We start from the raw sequence: 24,252 nt of genomic DNA, 5'->3' as shown, positions 1-24,252 counted from the left end.
GTATATAAATAAATAAATAAATAAAGATTAATTACATTGGGCACGTTGCATCGCCATTTGGCGTTGCAGTGTGCGCAATGTAATTCGTTTTATTTATTTATGTACTTACCTCAGTTTGGTCGTATTCCGTGGTTTACTAGCCCCCCATCCTGACCCTCCCCCCCGCCTCACCGCCCCGCAGCACTCCCACCAGGAGCTGCTACTGCCTAATTCAAGCCTAGACCAATGATATACAGCAGAGGTTTTAGACACTAGGAAACTCTGAGAGTGGGGGAGTGTACCGAAGGACTGTAGCACGTCACTAAAGATCGCAGAGCAGTGTAACTGAGAACCCTAATTGTTTGGTCTGGCATTTCATTTTGCTGTGAGATTAAAGTAATTTCTTTTAACTTGACAATATGTTATTGTGTCTGTTGGTTGATTTCTGAGGTCATGCCGCCTACACTACTTCCTTAAGAAGCTTTTGGCTGCTTACCTTCACTACCATGATAGTCAAACGCGCAAAGGGTGTACTTTGACCAGTTTGTGAAGCCATAGTAGGATGGGCACCAGTGGCAAACCACCTCAACTACCCTGGTTGGAGTGCAGTAGCCCCTGCCTCCCTTTTGGTCCCCTGAACGGGGATCAGACAGCATCTTCTTCTGTCATAAAAACACAGTCATACCAAAGCATTACTCCTCTTATATTACTCTTTACCCTCTTGCTAACAGCTGCTCTGGTATCAGGCACTGCAATCTCTTTATTTACACACCCAAGAATATCATGATTTATATTGATAGCATGTCTCTCTATCTCTAGGCTATAAATCACTAACATTAATTGTGGGCAGATTCCTCTCAGTAGAGAAGGGTAAGGTAATAAAAACAGATAAACAAAGCTGACATATCAGTGGTACAAAGCTGTCCTGTGGTAAACGTAGATATTAATTTTACAATGCAAAATACATGAGAAAAATGATCCAGCTCTTTGTCTTGTTTTACCCGGTCACGAAGTACAGGAGTAACATTAGCATGCATCAACAAACCTCACAGCAACAGTTGAAAAAGACAGTGGTACAACCAGAACCGGCTGGATGGTATTACATTTTGCAGATATCGTAGATTTTGGCTATACCAGGGCGGCTCCTGCATTAGGGCGGAGGAGCGTCGCTCCACTAACCAAATTGCCTCCACATAAGTAAAAATAAAATGGTAATAAAGTTAATTATTACCATTTTATTTTTCAAATCCCCGTCGCGAGCCGGATGTCAGGACAGGTAGGCGGGGCTTTCTGGTTTCTGCTGCTGCCACTCAGGCAGCAGTAGAAAGCAGTGATGGGCATTGCACTTTCAGTTTAAAGTGTGCATGTCTCTTTGGCTGGCCGTCTTGCGGTTTAAACCTCTCTAACCCAGCTGTCTAAGACAGCATAGGGCTCCAGTGGCCACGGGAGCGCTGAAGGAGGCCACTCCCTCCAATCCTGGTGCTTCTTTCATGCTGCATGAAAGCAGCACCAAGATTGGTTACTGCAGTTTCCTGGTTCTGCATTGGAGCCTGCCTCCCTGGTGAAGACCCAAGCGAAGAGGACGTTGCACTAGGATTAAAGGTAAGTGTATTTTTTTTATTATTTATTGATAATTTTTATCTTTTTCCCTCCCACCCTACCACCCTCCTTATATGCCAGCCGCCACTGAGGTATACAAGCTACTGAAATCTCCAGGTGAAATGGGGAATACCCAGGGGAATAAGGACGAGAGGTACTGATTCATGTGGTAGTTGACGATTACTAAAGCGACTTTCATGGTCCTACTTTCTCACCCCAGCTCACTTCACTACTCCTTCCGCCCCGTGGAGTTACTGGTGCGTGCAAGATCAGTAACCTCGCCGATGTCAGTTTTCTTCAGGGAACTTTTCCGCGCCACAACGCGGAGCCATCACCAACAAAACTGTGAGAGTATGGGAACAGTGTGCGAAAAAAATCAGTGAAACAGAAAGGGAAAAAGCGAATGGTGAAGAACAGCACCATTAGGGACAGTGCCAGGCACTGTGTTACTGAAAGCCATGTAGGGGAAAGAGCAGAGCACCCCTCTGAGAAGCAACCCTGCAAAACGAAGGCGATATCCTCCTTGGAGGCAGAAAAAACTGTGAAAAAAGTCATGGCAGACGATAGAAAGTCTGCAACCCCAATCTATAACAGTGAAGGGCAACAAGTCCGGAACAGGGGAGTAACGACAAATTACCCCAAGACAACACCATCAAGGAGTTTCGCATCCCCTGTAAAGAGCTGAAACCCCAAGCAATGAAAAAGGGGGGAAGATTATGAGTAGGCCCCACACTGGAATAACCAGGGTGTAGGGATGCAGACGTACACATGAACCTACCATCCAATCATTAGAAAGGAAGGAGTGGAACAAATAAACAGAACGAAACATCCCGCCAGGGAGGTAGTGAAAGAGGGCACTCGCAGAAGACAAAGCCACCCAGAGGGAGGCGAGTACAGAAGACCGAGCTGAAGGTCCTCGCAGAACGGGGAGGAAGGGCAGGCCATGAAGGAATCTGTGGCTAGAACCGTCTCTACCAGATACATCGTTACCGAAGGTAAGTAACTTGTACATCTGATAGAGACTACTAGCCGCAGATTCCTTAACGTAGAATAGATACCCTAGCCATACCCAGAGGGGAGTAGAGTCTGCGAGAGAACCTCACCAGTTTGGAAGAACACAGGGCCCCAACAGGGGATGTGTCAGGGGGACAGGAAGGATGGCCCAGTGCCACCAAGCAGAAGTAATCAAGAACAAGGAGAAGGGAAGGCCAGGATGCCAAAGCCTACCCGAGGGGCAAAGGGTGTCCGCCAGAAAACCCGGAGGGACAGACAGGACCACGAGAGTACCAAAGGAAGAAAAGAACCACCCGCAAAATCCAAGGAGAAGAGGTGGAAAAGGAGGCAGAGCCCACCTCAGGAGAACACACACAGCGAAGAGGACAGCTGAACGGCATCAGCCCTGAGGCAAAGGACAAGGCAGGATCGGCCCCACAGCCGAGAAGCGCATACGTGAGAAGGAAGACAGAGCAAGGGACAGGAGCACACAGGTACACGCCGAGGCCCACAGAGGTGGACCAGAACAACCAGAGGTGCACAGCAGGCAGCTGGTAAATACTATGAAGTAGTGTGCAAAGAACAACCCTAGCGCAAGACGAAGACAGAGGCAAGGGAACCCCAGAACAAGCCCCATAGAAATACCGTCCCAGTGGCATAACCTGTCCCATGAAGAGAAGTGGTAGCAGCCAGAAGATAAGAGAAAAATATGCAGTACAGACCTAAAGCCATCAACCAGAACACAGGGGAACACCAGGAATAACCTAGCCCCCCTGAAACACAAGGCATAGGACTAGGCCGAAACGTCGGATAATAAGGTGGGAACACCACGACTCGATGCCGAAGACGGCATGACAAAAGACGGTCTGGCGATCCAGAGGCTGAAGAGGGCAGAAAAGCCCTGCTGAAGAAGGATAGAAACACCAGCGGATACTGAGCAGGACAGAACCTGGAGCAGCGCAAGTTGCACTAAGGCGGAAGACAAAAAGACCGCACCAAGCGGTATACAGTGATGCCAGGAAACGCGAGGAACCCGAGAAGGTATCTACACCCGCCCAGCTCAGGACAGAGCTATTGTTCTGCTCGATTTTCCCGGCCTTCTTGTGAGGAACAATGATGGAATGTGACTTCAGTCTCTTATCATTCAAGTCTAAGGGTTAGAGTAGTGAATGGAGCCTATTTACTAGGCACTTCGACATGATTCTGTGCTCTTCCCCATAGATCAGGGCTTGCACACATAGCCTAGGGGATAGATTCGTTAGTATTAGGGATAACCTGTCCTGTAGTGAGGGTATTTCATGGAGCCGTGCTGAATTCAGGCCTGGTAGGCCTCAAACGGGAGAGACTCCATCTTTCTTTCTGCTCCGGCAGCTTGGGATGCTTCTAGGTCAAATGTAATGTTTTAGTTCTGAGGTGTTATTCGCTTGGAGAGAACCGGTTCAGGCCGGCCCTTATCGAAGGATTGTATTTTTCTTCATGCCGAAGACACTACATCAGGCCGGCCGGCTGGGAACGTGTCCTTGGTACGGGGAGGTACAAGAATTTGGTGGGCGGCAGGTTACAGGCCGGAATTTTCCATGAGGAAACGCACCTCTATATTAGTGAAAGTCTGAGGCAGTTACATGTTCAGTCCGTAGGCGGCATCTAGCCGTTAGCAGTAAAGCTACTACTTATTCCAGGGAAGACAGACGCCATCCTGAAGGCGGAGAAGAACCGAGGGACAGATGCTCTCCTAGCAGAATAGCCAGAGAGGAGAGAGTAGCCGATAAGGAAGAGGTCCCAGTGACTCGGAGAAGGGTGATTCCAGGCGAGCCGAGGCACAGACGAGAAGGGAACCTAGATGACCACTGAGTGCAGGCTACATACTACTAAGGTGATGTCGACCCTTTCTTATTAGAGTGTACAACTTAATCTTTCACTTTTCTTTGCAGGTTATGTGTTATATTGTAATGTTATGTGATTGCGTATGTAATGAGTAATAAAGTACCCAGTTTGTAGTGAACCAACATGTGCTGCGTGTTCTTGTATGAGAGGGTAGCCTATTCTTCTAGTCAGCTGCGGCTACATGAACAGATGTTAACCCTGATCAGGTAAGTGGTAGCTGAATAAGGGAAAGAGGAGCCCCTCGAACCTGAGAACAGGCTATGCTCGAACTGGCAATCCTTGTGTGATCTGATGAATAGTGAGACTGATTCCCTTTTTGTATGTTATGGTGATCATAGGATGAACTGTCGTATGAGACTGCCGTCTAGGTAGAGAGGTCTGGATTCGTATAGGATCTCGAGGCCGCCACTTGTGATACTGTCGTATGGGCAGAGAGGTCTGGATCCGTATGGGATCGCGAGGCCGCCGATTGTGCTGAGACTGCCGTCTGGGTAGAGAGGTCTGGATTCGTATGGGAACGCGAGGCCGCCACTTGTGATACTGTCGTATGGGCAGAGAGGTCTGGATCCGTATGGGATCGCGAGGCCGCCGATTGTGCTGAGACTGCCGTCTGGGTAGAGAGGTCTGGATTCGTGTGGGATCGCGAGGCCGCCACTTGTGATACTGTCGTATGGGCAGAGAGGTCTGGATCCGTATGGGATTGCGAGGCCGCCGATTGTGCTGAGACTGCCGTCTGGGTAGAGAGGTCTAGATTCGTATGGGATCACGAGGCCGCCACTTGTGATACTGTCATATGGGCAGAGAGGTCTGGATCCGTATGGGATCGCGAGGCCGCCGATTGTGCTGAGACTGCCGTCTGGGTAGAGAGGTCTGGATTCGTGTGGGATCGCGAGGCCGCCACTTGTGATACTGTCGTATGGGCAGAGAGGTCTGGATCCGTATGGGATCGCGAGGCCGCCGATTGTGCTGAGACTGCCGTCTGGGTAGAGAGGTCTGGATTCGTATGGGATCGCGAGGCCGCCACTTGTGATACTGTCGTATGGGCAGAGAGGTCTGGATCCGTATGGGATCGCGAGGCCGCCGATTGTGCTGAGACTGCCGTCTGGGTAGAGAGGTCTGGATTCGTGTGGGATCGCGAGGCCGCCACTTGTGATACTGTCGTATGGGCAGAGAGGTCTGGATCCGTATGGGATCGCGAGGCTGCCGATTGTGCTGAGACTGCCGTCTGGGTAGAGAGGTCTGGATTCGTATGGGATCGCGAGGCCGCCACTTGTGATACTGTCGTATGGGCAGAGAGGTCTGGATTCGTATGGGATCGCGAGGCCGCCACTTGTGATACTGTCGTATGGGCAGAGAGGTCTGGATCCGTATGGGATCGCGAGGCCGCCGATTATAAGAGGTCTTGGTATGTATAGTAGGAATCCCCTGTCCTTAGGTGGTAGATATATGTGGTTGCACTATTGTAAATAGGTTCTAGGGAGGGGGTAACGTTCTGGCTGGGTTAGTGAGGCTCTGATGAGCGGGTTCTATCTGATCCGAAAACCCAAGCAGAACATTTGGCGTCACAAACCGTTTACGAAACCTGTGTGCGTTGTGGTTGTATCGTGTTTGCTTTCGGCGCGTGCGTGGTTTCGTTTGTATATTATTTGTATATAATTGTGTGTATTTTTGTTTTCTCTTTCTTCTTTCTCTTTTTCTCTTTTTCTTTCTTTTCCGAGATGTTTTCTAGAAAGTCGAAATCTACTTTTAAGTTGCCCGTTGATATTCCCGGCTGGGATTCAACGCCTTATGAAGCCTTAGCCCGTGAGTGGGCTGATTCTACTGGTTTGAGTGAGAATTGGAATTCTTTTTTGGAGCTGGCGGAGCCGGCTAATGTGATTACTTGTTTACAGAAGGCGCCGGTATCTAAGGGTGATGAGCTTCCCGTTTTGGGGCGCAGAGGTTGGATTGTTCTGTCTGCGTACAGGATTCTGCATGAGAGGTTGTTGAAGTTACAGAACTTGCATACGGATTTGGAAGCGAACTTTGTTGAGATTCAGAATGCTCATACTTTGTTGCGATGTCAAAATAAGTTGCTTGCTGATAAACTTGAGACGTACCAAACTATTGCCGAGAGGGCGGCTGTGCGAATTGCTCGTTATAAATACAAGAATCGACGTGGTCGGGTTTCGACGCGAAAGGTGCGTCTGGTCGTGGCGAAGGCCGGACTGGATTGGAATCCTGATGAATGGGATGGTAATATCTGGAACTCGAGTGATTCTCCTTCCTCGGGTGAGGAGTCTGCCAAGCGCGAGTCCTCTCGCTCCGGCCGTGATTGTAAGTCTGCTTCTTGCGCCTCTGATGGTGCACCCCGTGATTGCGCTCGTCCTTCGAGCGGGGTCGATGCTTCTTACACTGATTGTTCCTCTACGTGTACTGGTCGAGCTCCTTGTGATGCTCGTCCCGCGGTCTCGGTGCATCCAGTTTTTCGGCGGAAGTTGCAGCAGGCTCCCGGTGATCCGAATGGTATTGCTTTAGACTCTTTGGAGGATTTTACTCAACAAGAAATTAGTGATATTTTGCAGCGATTTCGGCAGCGAGCTGGTGAGACCTTACTCACATGGATGGTGCGCCTTTATGAACTGGGCGCTGCTGGCATTATGTTGGATGCTGGCGATTGTTTGAAGTTTTGTTCCTTGAGTTCGGATTCTACTGTACAGGATCATTTTCGTAACTTTAATGTTGGTGGTCAAATTTCTTTGCTTCAATTGGCGACTGAGGGTTGTAATCAAAAATATCCTACTGAGTCTGACTGGCCTGTGAATGACAAACCGTGGTATACTTTGCGCGATGCTGCGCAACGTCTCAAAGAGGAGGTGATGAAAACGGCAATTTTTCTAAATACTGCTGACAGGTTGCTTGATGGTTTCTTGACATCTTCTGTGCGGAATCGTATTATTCGTTCTTCCCCTGTTGCTTATAAGCAGGTCATGATGACTTTATTGATTAATCAGACTGGTAACATGTTATCTGTGGTGCTGGAATCGGTACGCCAACTCGGTGAGTTGGGTGAGTGGTTTAAACCTGAACGGCAGTCCCGGCCTGACACTCGTACTCCTGGTGACAATAAACTTACTAGACGTGATATGTTTTTTGGTCTTATGGCCGATGGTGTGCGGAAGGAGGACATTGATGGTGAGACTACTTCTCGTTTGTGGGAAATGTTTCGCAAACGTGGCTTGGATCGAAAGGAGGGTGCCCGGCGTGTTCGGACACCTGAGTGTGATCGTGGTTTTTCTGACGGTAGCGGTGATGACGACCGCCGTGGGCGCTCTGATCGTCGTGATGATCGACGTTATGTACGTGATTTGTCCCCCCCGTCGTGAGAGAGACAGGGTGAGAGAGGGGGAAAGAGAGAGGGGGAGAGATGATTATGTTAACAGCAGACTTAGAGATGATAGGGATCAATCCCCTGAGTTGAGAAGGAGAGAGGATCGACACATATTGGCCGATCGAAACCCGCAGTACAATGCAGAGAACAGGAATCCATTTCGTAATGGAGATGGATATGAACAGGAGGTATCGATACCTGGGAAACGTGAGAGTCTTTATCCTGATTTATCCTGGTACACAGAACGCAGTAAAGATGACTAGGAAATAGGTCAAGCTCCAGTACACAGATGGGCTCACAGAGATAATAGACCCTATGTAGATATTGATATTTATTGGAGACATCGTAATATCCAAAGGGCCCGAGCATTGGTAGATACAGGAGCGGAGGCCACTCTTATTCATGGAAAATCAAAGAAGTTTAAAGGTCAGCCTTTTACAATTACCGGATTAGGTGGAAAGGAAACTCCCGCAGTTCAAACTTTACTTGAAATGAGAATAGGTAGAATTCCTAGAAAAGAATACTCTGTATTAGTGGTGCCACTCTTAGAATTCATAATTGGAATTGATATTTTGAAAGGAATGACTTTGCACTTAGATGATGGATGTTACCAATTTGGAACTAAACATTATGTATCGTCCAGGCCCGTACGGGTTGGTCGTTTAAGAATGCCCCCCATAAAAGTTCCCCAGGCGACAAAAGTGGTTCGTCAGAAGCAGTATCGTATTCCAGGTGGTCATGAAGAGATTAGTACCACTATTCAGGAGTTGGTGGATGCAGGAGTTATAACCCCAGTTACTTCTGCTTGGAATAATCCTGTTTGGCCTGTACGTAAGAGTGATAATTCTTGGCGCATGACTGTTGATTATCGAGAATTGAATAGACACACACCCTCTTTGACTGTTGCAGTACCGGATGTTATTACCCTAATTGAAAGAATCCAAAAACATCCAGGTACATGGTATGCGTCCATTGATATTACTAATGCTTTCTTTTCGATTCCGATTGCCCCTGAGTGTCAGGAACAATTCAGTTTTACGTGGAACGGGCGTCAGATGACGTTTAGAAGTCTTCCCCAGGGCTATGTGCATAGTCCTACGATATGTCACCGGCTGGTGGCAGAGCATTTGGCTGAGGTACCGGTTCATCCGCGAATTCAGATATGTCACTATATTGATGATATTTTGATTCAAGGTGAAACACAAGAGGAAGTTCAGACCCAATTGGACAGAGTCATTGAGTGCCTGCGTGAGAAAGGTTGGGAAATCAACCCGGATAAATTACAAGGTCCGTCCCAGGCTGTGAAATTTTTGGGCATTAATTGGCATGAGGGGCACCGAGAAGTGATCCCTCAGGTTAAACAGAAAATTCTTGATTTTGCAGTTCCGAGGAATAGGAAAGAAGCCCAAAGCTTCATTGGCTTGTTTGGTTTTTGGCGCCAGCATATTCCTCATTTAAGTCAAATATTGGCCCCTTTGTACCAGGTCACTCGTAAAAAGAATGCATTTGAATGGGATAAACCACAGCAAGATGCGTTCAGTCTGGCAAAAGAAGCAATTCAGCATGCTCTGGATTTATGGCCTGTATGTGATGGTGATGTGGATTTGAATGTGTCTGTACAAGGCCTTTATGCGAATTGGAGTTTGTGGCAGAAACAAGGCAGGAGTAGAGTACCGTTAGGTTTCTGGACCAAAAAGTTACCTGATGCTGGTGAGCGTTATACACCTTTTGAGAAACAGTTACTTGCATGTTATTGGGCTCTGGTGGATACCGAGCAATTGACTTTGGGACATGATATAGTTTTGCGACCTGAAATTCCTATCATGCAGTGGGTTATGAGTTCGCCGAAAACTCACCGAATTGGACACGCTCAAGAGGCGAGTGTGATTAAATGGAAATGGTATATACAAGACAGGGCACGTGTGGGACAAAAAGGAGTTGCATCTTTGCATGAGCAGGTGGCACGGGCGCCATCAACTGAGACTGAGAGTGAATGTTCCGTACCTTTAGTACAGGAGTCTCCTGTTAAGTGGGGTAGACCTTTTGATGATTTGTCCGCAGAGGACAGAAACCATGTCTGGTTTACGGATGGTTCAGCAAGGTTCATAGGGACGAAACGGCATTGGAAGGCGGTGTCCTATAATCCGATCACACAAAAATTGCTGAGTACAACTGGTGAGGGTAAGAGCAGTCAATTTGCTGAACTCTATGCTGTTTATCAAGTTCTGAAACAAGAGTTACCTGGCACATGTCATATTTTCACCGATTCTTGGTCTACTGCCAATGGGTTGGCAGTTTGGTTACCGACTTGGCATTCCCATAGTTGGAGAATCCATTCAAAAGAACTGTGGGGAAAAGAATTATGGCAGGAGATTTGGGAAATGCTCCCACAGAGTACTGTTACAATCTTCCATGTGGATGCTCATACCCCGATAGACTCTCTTGACAAATTCTTTCATAACATTGCAGATGAGAAATCTAAAATTGCTGAGGCAGTGGTGGACAGGCAAGATTCTGATATTGCGGGATTGGCGAAATGGGCCCACCAGAAAGCAGGACACTTTGGAGAGAAAGCCACTAGCAGGTGGGCTGCTGATCGAGGAATTTATATTCCCCTAGATTTAATCAAAAATGTTATTCTACATTGTCCCATTTGTCAGCATATCAGGCAGCGCAAAGTGCCCCAAATTGTTAAAGGTCATTTACATCGCGGGAAATTGCCCGCTCAAATTTGGCAGATTGATTACATTGGTCCACTTCCTATGAGTAGGAATTGTCAATATGTTTGCACCATTGTTGATACATACAGTGGCCTGTTGGTGGCCCTTCCCTGTAAGAAAGCTACCCAATTGAATACTATTAAAACATTGGAATTGATTATGATGTATTATGGTGTGCCATTCCAAATTCAATCTGATAATGCATCCCATTTTCGTGGAAGATTGGTACAGGAATTCTGTGTGGAAAACAATATTGAATGGGTGTTTCATATACCATATTATCCACAGGCCTCGGGTCTTGTGGAGAGGTTGAATGGCCTGCTGAAAGATCAATTGCGTAAATTAACAGATGACAAGTATAAGAATTGGCGAGACTTTTTGCCTCAAGCGCTATTGATTTTGAATAACCGTCCTTTTCTAAATGCTGAATCCCCACTTATGCGTTTGTTTCCTCCGAATGTTGATGCTAAGCCCAATGAAATCAGAGAGACCGTGATGTACTGGGAGATTACTCCCGGAGCTTTGGCTCCATGTAGAGCGACCCCAGGGTCGGCAGGTTTAGACCTGCATGCCATGGATGACACCGTTATAAAAAGTAAGGATCGAGTCATCATTGAAACTGGTGTTGGTGTTCATATACCAACTGGAAATTTCGGATTAATCGCCCCTAGATCGGGGCTGGCTGTAAAAGGCATTCAGGTGCTTGGAGGAATCATTGATAGTGATTATCAGGGAGAGATGAAGGTGCTCCTGCTGAATAGCAGTGAGGTTGACTTACTGATACATCAAACTGACCGAGTGGCTCAATTGCTAATAATGCCTGTTTTCAGTGGTGAGATCACAAAAGGCACTGCCCCAACGTTGCTAACTGTACGAGGCCAGAAAGGTTTTGGCTCCACAGATAATCCTGGGGCCAGAGTTTGGGTGCAGTCGCCTAAGAATCCCCCTGAACAAGCAGAAGTCATTGCAACCGGTCAAGACAACACCATTTTAGTTATGAGACCAGGGAAAGATAGCTGGGAAGCAGTCCCGGCTGACAAATGTTACTTACGAGAATGAATAATGCCTGTATTTGATTCTCTTTCAGATCATTCTTTGGACTGTTGCTGCAGGATGTGTCGGCGTTGGACTCCTTTTGGGCTGGTACGACGAGAGAGGAGGGATCCCATCAACCCGGGCTGAGTTGAGAACCCGAGTGTCGCGTTCCTTCGCTGCGTGGGATTCGTCGTTGAACTTTTGGATTACATTAGCCAAACAAGTGACTAAAGCCCCTCATTTCTGCTTGACACCGATGAGATCGGTGACGGACATTCTAGCGACTTGTTTAGTTGCTGTCCCTGCTTCATTGGAGACTTTGACTCATATTTTTAATATATCAAATGCTCGCCCCAATGTTCTTCTGGGCGATTTCGCTGCCCATGAGTATTGCCCCTTGTGTACTGTACTGTCAGACCCGATACCCCCCATCCCGTCCCGAATAGTTACCTATAATATCACACAAGGTGATTTGTGTTTTTTCCTTACTTGTGATCCTAGTGCGATTTCTGAATGTATGCGTTTAAGATTGAAAGGTGCCACTTCATTCACCGCTCATGAACGAACTTTGTGCCTTCAAAGGACACCGAAAACATGTACTTCTGTTCAGAATAACATGACTTGCAAGAGTTTGGTAGTTACCCCCAGTCATTATCGCACGATGTTACTACCTGCCGAATGGCTTTTCTCATGTGGTAATACTTCCTGGCCATATATTCCCGCAAATATTTCTGGAGGCCCTTGTGCCATTACTAGACTGAGCTTGTTAATGTTTTCTCCACATCCGAATGCCAACTCTCGTGTGATTCGAGATACAGTGAGGTTACAGGAGGATTGTGACTCATCTTTGCATTTATATTCCAAGTCTGAATACCTTAGCCTGGCTATTTCAATTGTTGGTGTTCCTGCTTTGGCAGTTTATAATGCCAAATCTATTGGGAAAATGGCCTGCTGGATGGTAAAATCCATCAATCATACTTCTACAGTCCTGTCTGACATGCTATTAGACGCCCAGGGTGAACGTAGGGCTATCTTGCAAAATCGAGCGGCCATTGATTATCTTTTGCTTAAACATGGACACGATTGTTCTGATTTTGAGGGTCTTTGTTGTTTTAACTTGTCGGATCATACGAAATCCATTCAAGCTCACATTGATAAACTACATGACTTAACAGAGGAAGTTAGAAAACACATTGACCAGGGCTGGTTTGACTGGCTCTTTAATTGGTTACCTGATTTGCATATGTTACGTCAGATATTAGGAGGTATTCTGATTACTATCGGCATTTTGATTTCTATCTGTTGCTTTATTCAGTGTATTCCTTCACTATTTCAATTCTGCACACCTGGTACTAGACATAGATCAGTTAGTCTTGTTTCATATTATTCTTCCACAGATATTAGTTCTGTTTAATGAATGTATAATAGACTGAAGTCAAGGGTGAAATGTTCTGCTCGATTTTCCCGGCCTTCTTGTGAGGAACAATGATGGAATGTGACTTCAGTCTCTTATCATTCAAGTCTAAGGGTTAGAGTAGTGAATGGAGCCTATTTACTAGGCACTTCGACATGATTCTGTGCTCTTCCCCATAGATCAGGGCTTGCACACATAGCCTAGGGGATAGATTCGTTAGTATTAGGGATAACCTGTCCTGTAGTGAGGGTATTTCATGGAGCCGTGCTGAATTCAGGCCTGGTAGGCCTCAAACGGGAGAGACTCCATCTTTCTTTCTGCTCCGGCAGCTTGGGATGCTTCTAGGTCAAATGTAATGTTTTAGTTATGAGGTGTTATTCGCTTGGAGAGAACCGGTTCAGGCCGGCCCTTATCGAAGGATTGTATTTTTCTTCATGCCGAAGACACTACATCAGGCCGGCCGGCTGGGAACGTGTCCTTGGTACGGGGAGGTACAAGAATTTGGTGGGCGGCAGGTTACAGGCCGGAATTTTCCATGAGGAAACGCACCTCTATATTAGTGAAAGTCTGAGGCAGTTACATGTTCAGTCCGTAGGCGGCATCTAGCCGTTAGCAGTAAAGCTACTACTTATTCCAGGGAAGACAGACGCCATCCTGAAGGCGGAGAAGAACCGAGGGACAGATGCTCTCCTAGCAGAATAGCCAGAGAGGAGAGAGTAGCCGATAAGGAAGAGGTCCCAGTGACTCGGAGAAGGGTGATTCCAGGCGAGCCGAGGCACAGACGAGAAGGGAACCTAGATGACCACTGAGTGCAGGCTACATACTACTAAGGTGATGTCGACCCTTTCTTATTAGAGTGTACAACTTAATCTTTCACTTTTCTTTGCAGGTTATGTGTTATATTGTAATGTTATGTGATTGCGTATGTAATGAGTAATAAAGTACCCAGTTTGTAGTGAACCAACATGTGCTGCGTGTTCTTGTATGAGAGGGTAGCCTATTCTTCTAGTCAGCTGCGGCTACATGAACAGATGTTAACCCTGATCAGGTAAGTGGTAGCTGAATAAGGGAAAAAGGAGCCCCTCGAACCTGAGAACAGGCTATGCTCGAACTGGCAATCCTTGTGTGATCTGATGAATAGTGAGACTGATTCCCTTTTTGTATGTTATGGTGATCATAGGATGAACTGTCGTATGAGACTGCCGTCTAGGTAGAGAGGTCTGGATTCGTATAGGATCGCGAGGCCGCTACTTGTGATACTGTCGTATGGGCAGAGAGGTCTGGATCCGTATGGGATCGCGAGGCCGCCGATTGTGCTGAGACTTCCGTCTGGGTAGAGAGGTCTGGATTCGTATGGGATCGCGAGGCCGCCACTTGTGATACTGTCGTATGGGCAGAAAGGTCTGGATCCGTATGGGATCGCGAGGCCGCCGATTGTGCTGAGACTGCCGTCTGGGTAGAGAGGTCTGGATTCGTGTGGGATCGCGAGGCCGCCACTTGTGATACTGTCGTATGGGCAGAAAGGTCTGGATCCGTATGGGATCGCGAGGCCGCCGATTGTGCTGAGACTGCCGTCTGGGTAGAGAGGTCTGGATTCGTATGGGATCGCGAGGCCGCCACTTGTGATACTGTCGTATGGGCAGAGAGGTCTGGATCCGTATGGGATCGCGAGGCCGCCGATTGTGCTGAGACTGCCGTCTGGGTAGAGAGGTCTGGATTCGTGTGGGATCGCGAGGCCGCCACTTGTGATACTGTCGTATGGGCAGAGAGGTCTGGATCCGTATGGGATCGCGAGGCCGCCGATTGTGCTGAGACTGCCGTCTGGGTAGAGAGGTCTGGATTCGTATGGGATCGCGAGGCCGCCACTTGTGATACTGTCGTATGGGCAGAGAGGTCTGGATCCGTATGGGATCGCGAGGCCGCCGATTGTGCTGAGACTGCCGTCTGGGTAGAGAGGTCTGGATTCGTGTGGGATCGCGAGGCCGCCACTTGTGATACTGTCGTATGGGCAGAGAGGTCTGGATCCGTATGGGATCGCGAGGCCGCCGATTGTGCTGAGACTGCCGTCTGGGTAGAGAGGTCTGGATTCGTATGGGATCGCGAGGCCGCCACTTGTGATACTGTCGTATGGGCAGAGAGGTCTGGATTCGTATGGGATCGCGAGGCCGCCACTTGTGATACTGTCGTATGGGCAGAGAGGTCTGGATCTGTATGGGATCGCGAGGCCGCCGATTATAAGAGGTCTTGGTATGTATAGTAGGAATCCCCTGTCCTTAGATGGTAGATATATGTGGTTGCACTATTGTAAATAGGTTCTAGGGAGGGGGTAACGTTCTGGCTGGGTTAGTGAGGCTCTGATGAGCGGGTTCTATCTGATCCGAAAACCCAAGCAGAACAGCTATACAATAGCCTACAAGTACCCCACCTAGGGTATGACACATCCGCAAAAAAAAAGGGGAACACCTCTTAGGGAAACCCGCAGCAGAGGTCAAGAACATAAAGACCTGTGGGTATCACCACAGGCGGCTTACCAATCAGCCAAAAAATACACAGATGGTCCAAACCGAGGACCAATACGGCTTCACTAACAGCCAAAAACACACACCACAAAAGCTGAAGGGCTGAACCAGTAGCCAAAAGTACAGAGGGGCCAACTTAAGGACCCTGAAGGCATTCCAAGCCAGATACAGCACACAGACCGCCAACCGAAACGCCAGGCCCAAAGAGGAAGGTGGGATAAACGCCTCCCATAAGGCACCTAAGGGCCGACAAGCCGAAGCTTACGGAGGGGGAGGAGGACGGAGCCCCGCAAGGAGTCGCTGAATGGCGAAGTCCGCGTGGGTGTTAAATAAAAGAACCCCATCAAAAGGCAGGTCAACAAGACGCTCCCAAATATTCTCCGGAAAGATGCTATCCCGCAACCAAGCATGGCGGCGGAGGGCCACAGAACTCGCCATAGTGCGGGTGAGAGAATCAGAAACATCCAAGGCCGAACGGAGAATAAATGCAGCTAACTCCCGACCATCCAGCACATGGTGCCTCAGATCAGCGCAGACACCGTCATGGGAGGTACGAGACAGAAGGGACTCTGCGGAATCCCATAGGTTGGAGGTAGCCCTGGCCAACACACAATGTGTGTTGAGCGCGCGCAGAGCAGCATTAGTGGAAGCAAAAATGTTACGCCCCCAGGAGTCCAAACACCGGGCCTCACGTGAAGGAGGGAGCAACACTGAAGGCAAGGAAGGAAAAGCAGTCTGCAGGACAGGGTCCTGGGCAGATGGGTGGGAAGAAAGACAGACTGGATCGTGCAGGGCAGGACGGTGGCGGTGGAGGAGCGGCTGAGGCACCGGATCCCCCGTAGCAGGACGCCCCCAGGCCCCCGGAAGAGAGTTGTGGAGCGAAGCTTCAAATTGAAGAAGCAGCTCCCCTCCACCAGAGCCCTGGTGGAGATCCTCCAACAAATGGTCCGTAGGGAGTGGAGTGACCGGGTTGCCCATTCGCAAAATGCCAGCGGCTGTGGAAATGGCCCGGACAAAGGCTACACTCGCCTCCGTAGGGCGTCGTTTGGGAGAGAGCAACTCTTCCATGGGCGAAGGCTGCAAACTAAGCCGCCCGTCCCCGAGCCCAGCTGGAGGAAGAAACTGCCAGCCCCTGTAGGATGGAAGACCCATGGATGAGTGAGGGGTCTGAGGGGTCTCCGAAGAAGGCAGGGAAGCCTGCGGGGCAATCAACAGTGAGGTGCGGAAGAGTGGGTCCGGGGGCTGTGGACGCAGAGACAGCGTAGAACCCGCCCTGGAAGTCGCCAGAGAAAAGGCAACGATGCGGCATCCAGTCTCCGGTGAAGAGGAGACAAGGAGATGACAAACCTCCAGAGAAGAAGGGACCTCCGGAGACGATTCGACGACCCGACGTTGGGACGGCGCCATGGGCACCGGTGTGTCCTCGATCGGCGCCGAAGTGTCCACCAGGGGTGCCGAGTCGACCTCCACCACCACGTGCCTCATAGGAGAAAGGGCCAGGGTCGGAGCCAAAGCGGCTAATGAATGGCACCGAAAAGGCACCGGGCCGACCTCCGACGAGGCAGCCACCTGCGCAAAAGACCAAGAGGGACTAAGGGAGGTGCCCCGGGTCACGGCCTCCACCCACAGTGCCACCAGGGCCGGGGAGGAAAGCCGTCGGCGCCGGAAAAGCATCTGCTTGGCCTCCGGTAAGACAGCCGCCTGCCCAGAGGACTGAGGGGGACTCGGGGACGAACCGTGAGTCTCGGTGACCTCCTGCGACACAACAGAGAACCCCGCTGGGGTTTGTGGTGAGGCAGGGATGCCATGGGTCGAAGAGGGGAACCCTGTAGGGCCGCACCCCGATGACACCACACCTCCAAAACCTGAAGTTGAACCCGTCAGCGCCGGGGGCGATGCCGCCGGCGCGCGGACGTCGGACGTCTCAGGAAGAGGAGGGGGCCCAAAGAAGCCTGCAGAGCCGTAGCTTAGACCTTCATTTGGGCCCTTGTCGCCCCAATGCCAGGAAACGGCGGATAGGGTGGCGATGGGCGAGGGCGCACGTCCCGAGAGGAACCCGCGCCCTCTGCAGAACGAGGACAGGGCCTCGATGACAAGCTGCAGGACTTACTGACGGGTGAGCGACGCCCGTGGGGCCTCGGTGAAGGATGATGCCGCAGCCGGAATCGGCGGCTTCTGGACCCTTCCGAGGTAGGGGACGGACACTGTGATGAGACCGATCTGGACAAGCAGGCCAAAAGTAATTTCATCCGGCGCTCCCGCCGGGACTTCGGCTTGAGATGCTGACAAGCATCGCAGTCTGTAGAATCATGGTGGTCGCCCAAACACCACATACAAATAGCGTGAGGGTCCGTCGCCGACATCCGATGCGTACAAGAAGCACACGTCTTAAAACCCGAAGGCATTGCACACTGTTCCCAACACAAAGGCGTTAAAAGAAGGCCTGATAACAGGTCAAGGAAACTCGCTCCGGATCCGCATTGCACGCGGAAAAGAAGGAAACTGACATCGGCGCGCCGGGGTGGGACTTATGTGACCTCGCTGACGTCACGTCCGGGGACAACGTCAGGGCGGAGTCACATGGTGCCGCCCCCCCGGCGTGCAGAGATGCTGTGGCAAAAGAAATTCCGGATCCAGTCTCACGCCTGGGGATAATTCTACGTTAAGGAATCTGCGGCTAGTAGTCTCTATCAGATTGTGCTTGTAGTGGTTTTTACGGTTAGGCTGCTCGTGCTGATCTGTAGGTAAGCAATCACTTTGTTTAGCTTACACTGAATTAATATTAGTTATGCCTACAGTGCAGACACAATGAATGCCGGTGTGAGTCAGTTTTGTGCTTATGCTTTGATCTTTGTGGGAGAACTAGTATTCTATATGTTGAAGTATGTGCTAATGCTGTAAAGTTTACTTTTGGAGCGGTACCCTTTATGGGTGGCAGAGTAGGTGTGTTGTGCGGCCCGGAGAGGGTAGTAGCAGACGGTGTATGTATTGTCTTGCTAATGTCATGTTGTTTGGTTGCTGTGGGTGAAGGTGTTCAATCAATAAATCAATCGGGGTTTTATAAAGTGCAGCAAATCACCTGCGATGGTCTCAAGGCGCTGGAGTTACTAACTGCTTCCAGTAGGGTGACCAACTGGCATCGATGCAAATTCACGACAGTGAGTGTAAAAATGCAGGACAAAGGGTCAAAATTCAGGACAAAAATTCAGGACAGAAGGTCAAAATTCAGGACAGAAGGTCAAAATTCAGGACAAAACTTTGGTACAAAAGGTAAGTTTTACAGACACATCAGAGGTGGTCGCACAATAGTATATAAGTAAGCCCATCCATTATCCAAACATATTCCACCATTTACAAACCTATCCATAATGTATCCTTCCATCCATCATTTCACTCTTCCATCCCTCCATCCACCCTTTCACTCATCCATCCATCCACCCTTTCATCCTATCCATCGGTACACTCCTCCATCCACTCTTTCAGCCATCCATCCATCCAGCCATTTACCCTTTCACTCATCCATCCACCCAGTCACTCATCCTTCCACCCATTCACCCTCTCATTCATCCATCCATTCATCCTCCCTTTCTCTCATATACCCTTTCACTTAGCCATCCTTCCTTCGATCCAACAACCCACCCATCCATCTACTCATCCACACATGAATCCATCCATTGACCCTATCACTCATCCATCCTTTCTCTCATCCATCCACCCTTTCCCACCTTCACTCATCTGTCCATCCTTTTGTCCATCTACCCTCCATTTCACTCACTCTCCATCCTTACATCCACCCTTTCACTCATCTGTCCATCCATCCATCCTTTCACTTATCAATTCATCAATCCATTCATCATTTCATTCATTCATCCACCCATTCACTCACCCATCATCCAACCTTTCACTCATCCATCCATCCACCCTTTCACTCATCCTTCCTTACTTTTAACCATCCATTTATTTATCTTTTCTCTCATCCAACCTCCCACTCATTCATCCATCCCTTCTCTCATGATCCATCCAATCACCCTTTCATTTATCCATTCATGCTTTCACTAATCCATCCAGCCATCCAGCCATCCACCCATCCCTTCACTTACTCACTAGCCCACCTTTTCATATTAATTATGATCGGAGCCTTTGTCTGCAGAGTTGCAGACAGAAGAGGCCCATCAAGAATTTCGCTCTTGCTGTAGTTCCTAAAGCAAGGGGTGGGGGAAGGGGTTGGGGGGGCGGGGGGGGGGGGGGGGGTTGGGGAGGGTTCACTATGCCCCTGCACATAGGCAATCTGAAAAAGTGGAAGTCATGAGTCATGCATGATGCACAGTGCCAGGCCGTGAGGTGACTGTGACATGGTGTTGTTTCCAGGGCTTTAAGTGGGATGAAAAAACTGGGGGTCTCTCAAAAGGGGGTGTTCGATGTAATTAAGGGGGTGGCTTAAAACACCTAAGCTAAAAATCTATGCTTAGTATAGTGTACCGCCCCACTGGTATTTTACCTGTTCTGTAATTGTATCCAGATATATAACACAGCAAGTAACGTTACAAGTCAGAACCTTTGGCTTTGTATTTTATGCAACTAACAACCATTGACAATCAGCCGGCATACAGAATGACAAAGGGCAGGGTGGGGCTGCTCTTGTGCTCCGAGGAGGAGTGCAATGTGGCCCCATCAGGGGCTTGAGGCTACACGCAGGGGAACAGTGCTGTAACCTGCAATGCCCAATATTACTGACAAAAGGCATCCGTAAAAGGGATCATTACGGACAACAGACGTGAGATCCAAATTACGAACGGTCCCTGAAATTTACGGCCGGTTGGTCACCCTAGCTTCCAGGTGATCTTCTTCATTCGAACAGCCATATTGGTATGTTGACATAAGTGAGTGGTAGAATACTGCGATTGAGTACATGGTAGGTGGTGAAAATGAGTTGAATCTTGTGCCCTTACTATTTTGTTGTTTGATTCATGTGCCTTGTCATGTTAGGTGAAACCAACAGTGCCCACTTGAGTCTAATGTTTGTACTTGCCGATGGCATTGGGACTTGTTCATACAGGCTTCAAAGGTTGATTTTTGTGTTTGTCTTGTATTTTTGTTGTTGTATGGTTAGTCAGTGGGGTTTGCCATGATTGGTACCTTTTGTTTATGCCTGCCTTTAAGGTTGAGGCTATATTGTATATAGAAGCTATGTGCCTAGTGTCCAACAGCTCGAGTGTCCTATGTCTAAACGTTCTGTATAAAAGCCCTTGAGAGCTTCAGTCTACTCCTCAGAATGAGTACAAGAACATCACTGCTCGTTTTTTTGGCCACGTAGAGCACCAGCCATACTTCATGATTGAGGCTGTTTCTGGCTTCCAAGATGGTGGGTGGGTAATGCACCACTCCTTGCTGCACTTCATTCCGGGTTGAGGAACCTGGATTTTCCTGACATTGTAACCAGCATCCATTTGCTTGATTCCCCTCTACTTTTGTACCCCTAGCCCAGGGGCTGTTCCTCCATTAGGTCGGAGGAGCGTTGCTCCACTGTTTTCTCGAAGTGCGAGAAGCAGAAACATAAAATGGTATTATGCATACCATTTTGTGTTTCTGTTTCCTGCGCTGCGAGAAAACAGAGGGCAGGGTATGCCTGGTTGGTTATACCTGGTTGGGGGCGGACGGGTCAGGGAGGAGTGGCTTGCACCACTGCCATTGCAATGTTGTGATTGGCTTAGGGGAGGGGAGGGAGGATTGTGCTTCCTGCAGCAGGAAAACGTGTGCGCGGGACCGGCCAGGAGCAGAGGCGGCGCAGGACCAGGTAAAGTATGTTTTTTTTTTTAACACCCCCTTGTGTGATCCTCCCACCCACCCCTCCAACCCGCGAGTCATGAGAGCCGCGACTGCCCTAGCCTCGTTTAACTGCAAGGATTGCTGATACCGGGGGGAGCAAAGCACACGCAAGAAGAGGACTGACAACGTTTTTCCTTTCCACTGAGCAACTGTCAAGACCGCGGAGCAGAGGGAGGATCCTTGAGATGGCTACACAGTGTTTCGGCTCCTGCTCAACTCCCCAGCCTCAGATTAGTTAATATACTGAGCGCTGAAGTGGGAGCAGCTCCTTTGGGGGAAACGATTATGTGCTAATAGAATGAAAATATTTCCCCCCTAAATGCCTGCATATTTTTTTTTTAAATACTTGCAGCCTGACCTGCTGTGTCACGCGATTATAGTGTAGCACCCATGGGGGCGGGGTGGGCGTGGGTGGGGGCGAAAGGAAATAATGTGCATGATGAATGTGAGAGCAGTGCAACAAGGGGGAGTTCCACAATGGAATGTGAAGCTCTTTAAAAGCACTTCCAGGCAGTGTTATCAAGCTACAGAGAAGCACGTATCAGCAGCTCATCTGTGGCAGTGATTGGAGTTTCACTGCTGACCAGCCCTTTAAGTAAGTAGTCTCAACGTGTCCCCCAGAGGGGGAAATAGGCTCCCCCCTGGGAGGACGTATACCTGTGGACAGTAGCAGAGGCGGCCTGGGTAGTCTAGTTCGGCTTCAAGAGATTTGACAGCTAAGAATCTTGTGGCTGCAAATCCTGCATGCAGCGCAAAATATCACAGCCAAACCTCCTCTGTTAAGGAAGTTGGACTTAAATTCTCCAACATAGAATTCAAGAGAATTTACCCCGATCGAGTATCTGGGCAGGAGATCGATCTAGATAAGGACAGAGCAGCTCTCGAATCCATGAAATAATATGTGTGTAATAAGGAAGCCCAGGCACCCATGGAACCTGAGACCAGCAGCTTTGCATCTCCAGGTGCACTTTGCATGGATTCGACAAAGACTAAAGAGTCTAGCATAACTCCATTGTGGAGGGCTCAGGGTGGTCTGGATACAGGAATTCGGGGGGGCCAAGCCAACTGCCTAACAACCCTCCTGGGATTAAGAAATTACAAGCATACCCTTTGGTTTTTCAGTACTAGTGCGAAGGAGCAGTGTAAGGAAGAAGGACACTTGTTATCGAATGACAGCTCAATCCCTGAAATTCAGGAGAATGCAATAGGTTTGAATTTAGTGACTATTGCCCCTTCGTCACCCATGGTATAGGAATGCACACAGGCCAGCTATGCAGGCATCGCTGGAACATGAGCTATAACACCCGAGATCCGGCAGATTCAACCAGAAGAACAAAGCTTTGCAGTAGGCAAATCCCAAGCTGCTTTGATAAATTTGCTTCTTCACCAGATTTTAGGGGAACTGAAACAAATTAAACGCTTTCAAGAAGAGGCCAACAAAAGAAAATGCACAACTCAGTTAAATCCATAACAATATGCAACAGCTTAAAGCACAAAACCTATGTGTAGAGCAACGAGTCTCTGACTTAGAAGATGCAGAGCCACACCAAGAAACCCAGGCAGATAAACTACAGGCCGAACTAACAGAACTTCAGATGAAGGTGGATGATGCAGAGAACAGGTTGCGTCATTCCAATTTAAGATTTGCAAGGATACCTGAGGGGCACGAGAATGGCCAGTCTGTTGCCAACTTAGTTTTGGACCTTATCCTGAGGTCCCTGCACAAAAGATAGATTTAACAATTATGAGTGCCCACTGCATCCCCGCGGTTCATCCTCCTAATGCAAAGTATCCTCAGAAAATAGAGGTGAATTTTGGGGACTTCAGGATCAAAGAACATATATCCTGGCCAACATCAGAGATAAAACATCAGACCTCTGAGAACTTTTCTTTTAAGATATTTTCTGACATGCCTGTATTTTCAGCACATCGTCGCAAAGACTTTAAAGGCATGATCAACTGTTTTCAGAATCTTGGTTCCCCACCAGGCATTATCCAACAGTTGAAGTTGAAAGTTCTATACCAGGAGCGGGCACATGTTGTTCAGTCTGTTGAGCAATCGCAAGACTTTCTACATTCTATTCAACAGACGGGTGGGGGCTGGGGGGAGCCAAATCCTCTCAATAAGCGTTTGAAACTTGAGATTGCTGGAAATGTGTAAATCCTTTTCTCACCATGTCAAGGGACCACATCACGAGGAAGGGAGGGAGGAGGGGTGAGGGGATTGATGGGAGGAGGGGTTACACCAAGGGGGCAAGGGGGATACTCTCTAAGGAGGCCTAGGCGGCATGGTTTGAGGGAAGGAAGGGGGTACTCGGGGGAGGGGGAAGAGCACAGGAGGCACTAAAAAAAGATAATCAGGATTACAATCACTACACAAACATAACACATTGAATTAATAAACATGTACCTAGTTCTATGAAGTATATAGTATAATTTTATTGGGTTAATATTGCTACAGTGAGTGACCCAGGTACGAAGGTACCCAATTTGGAGACGCCAGTATGACTACTCCAAGATCTAAAACAGAAATCATTACAATTACTTAACAACCATAGCAAATTTAGATCTATTTTATCACAGCTTAAATCAAAAGATGCCCAAATAATTATGCTCCGATAGATGCACTTGAAAGCATCAGTTAGCCACCCTAGTAGGGCCTTGTCTAGCAAACAAAGAAATATCCCCTAAGTTGGGTGTTGAGAGAGACTCTCCAGAGTCTTTTGTTTTGGAAAAAAATGGAAGAAATGTTTAAAAAGACGATTCATCCATTTTATGGAAGACTGGACCGCATTGAGTCTAGACTCTCATGTCTTGAACTTTCGCTAGTATCAGTCCAGCAGACCTTGGGTAACCGGACTAGCGAGCAACCAAGCAAACAGATGTCATCCCATTGCCAAAATGCTGTGGGTA

The sequence above is a fragment of the Triturus cristatus genome, chromosome 1_2 (genome assembly GCF_964204655.1).
Source record: "Triturus cristatus chromosome 1_2, aTriCri1.1, whole genome shotgun sequence".
In the NCBI taxonomy this organism is placed as follows: Eukaryota; Metazoa; Chordata; class Amphibia; order Caudata; family Salamandridae; genus Triturus; species Triturus cristatus.
Note: the sequence above shows the minus strand (reverse complement) of the source record.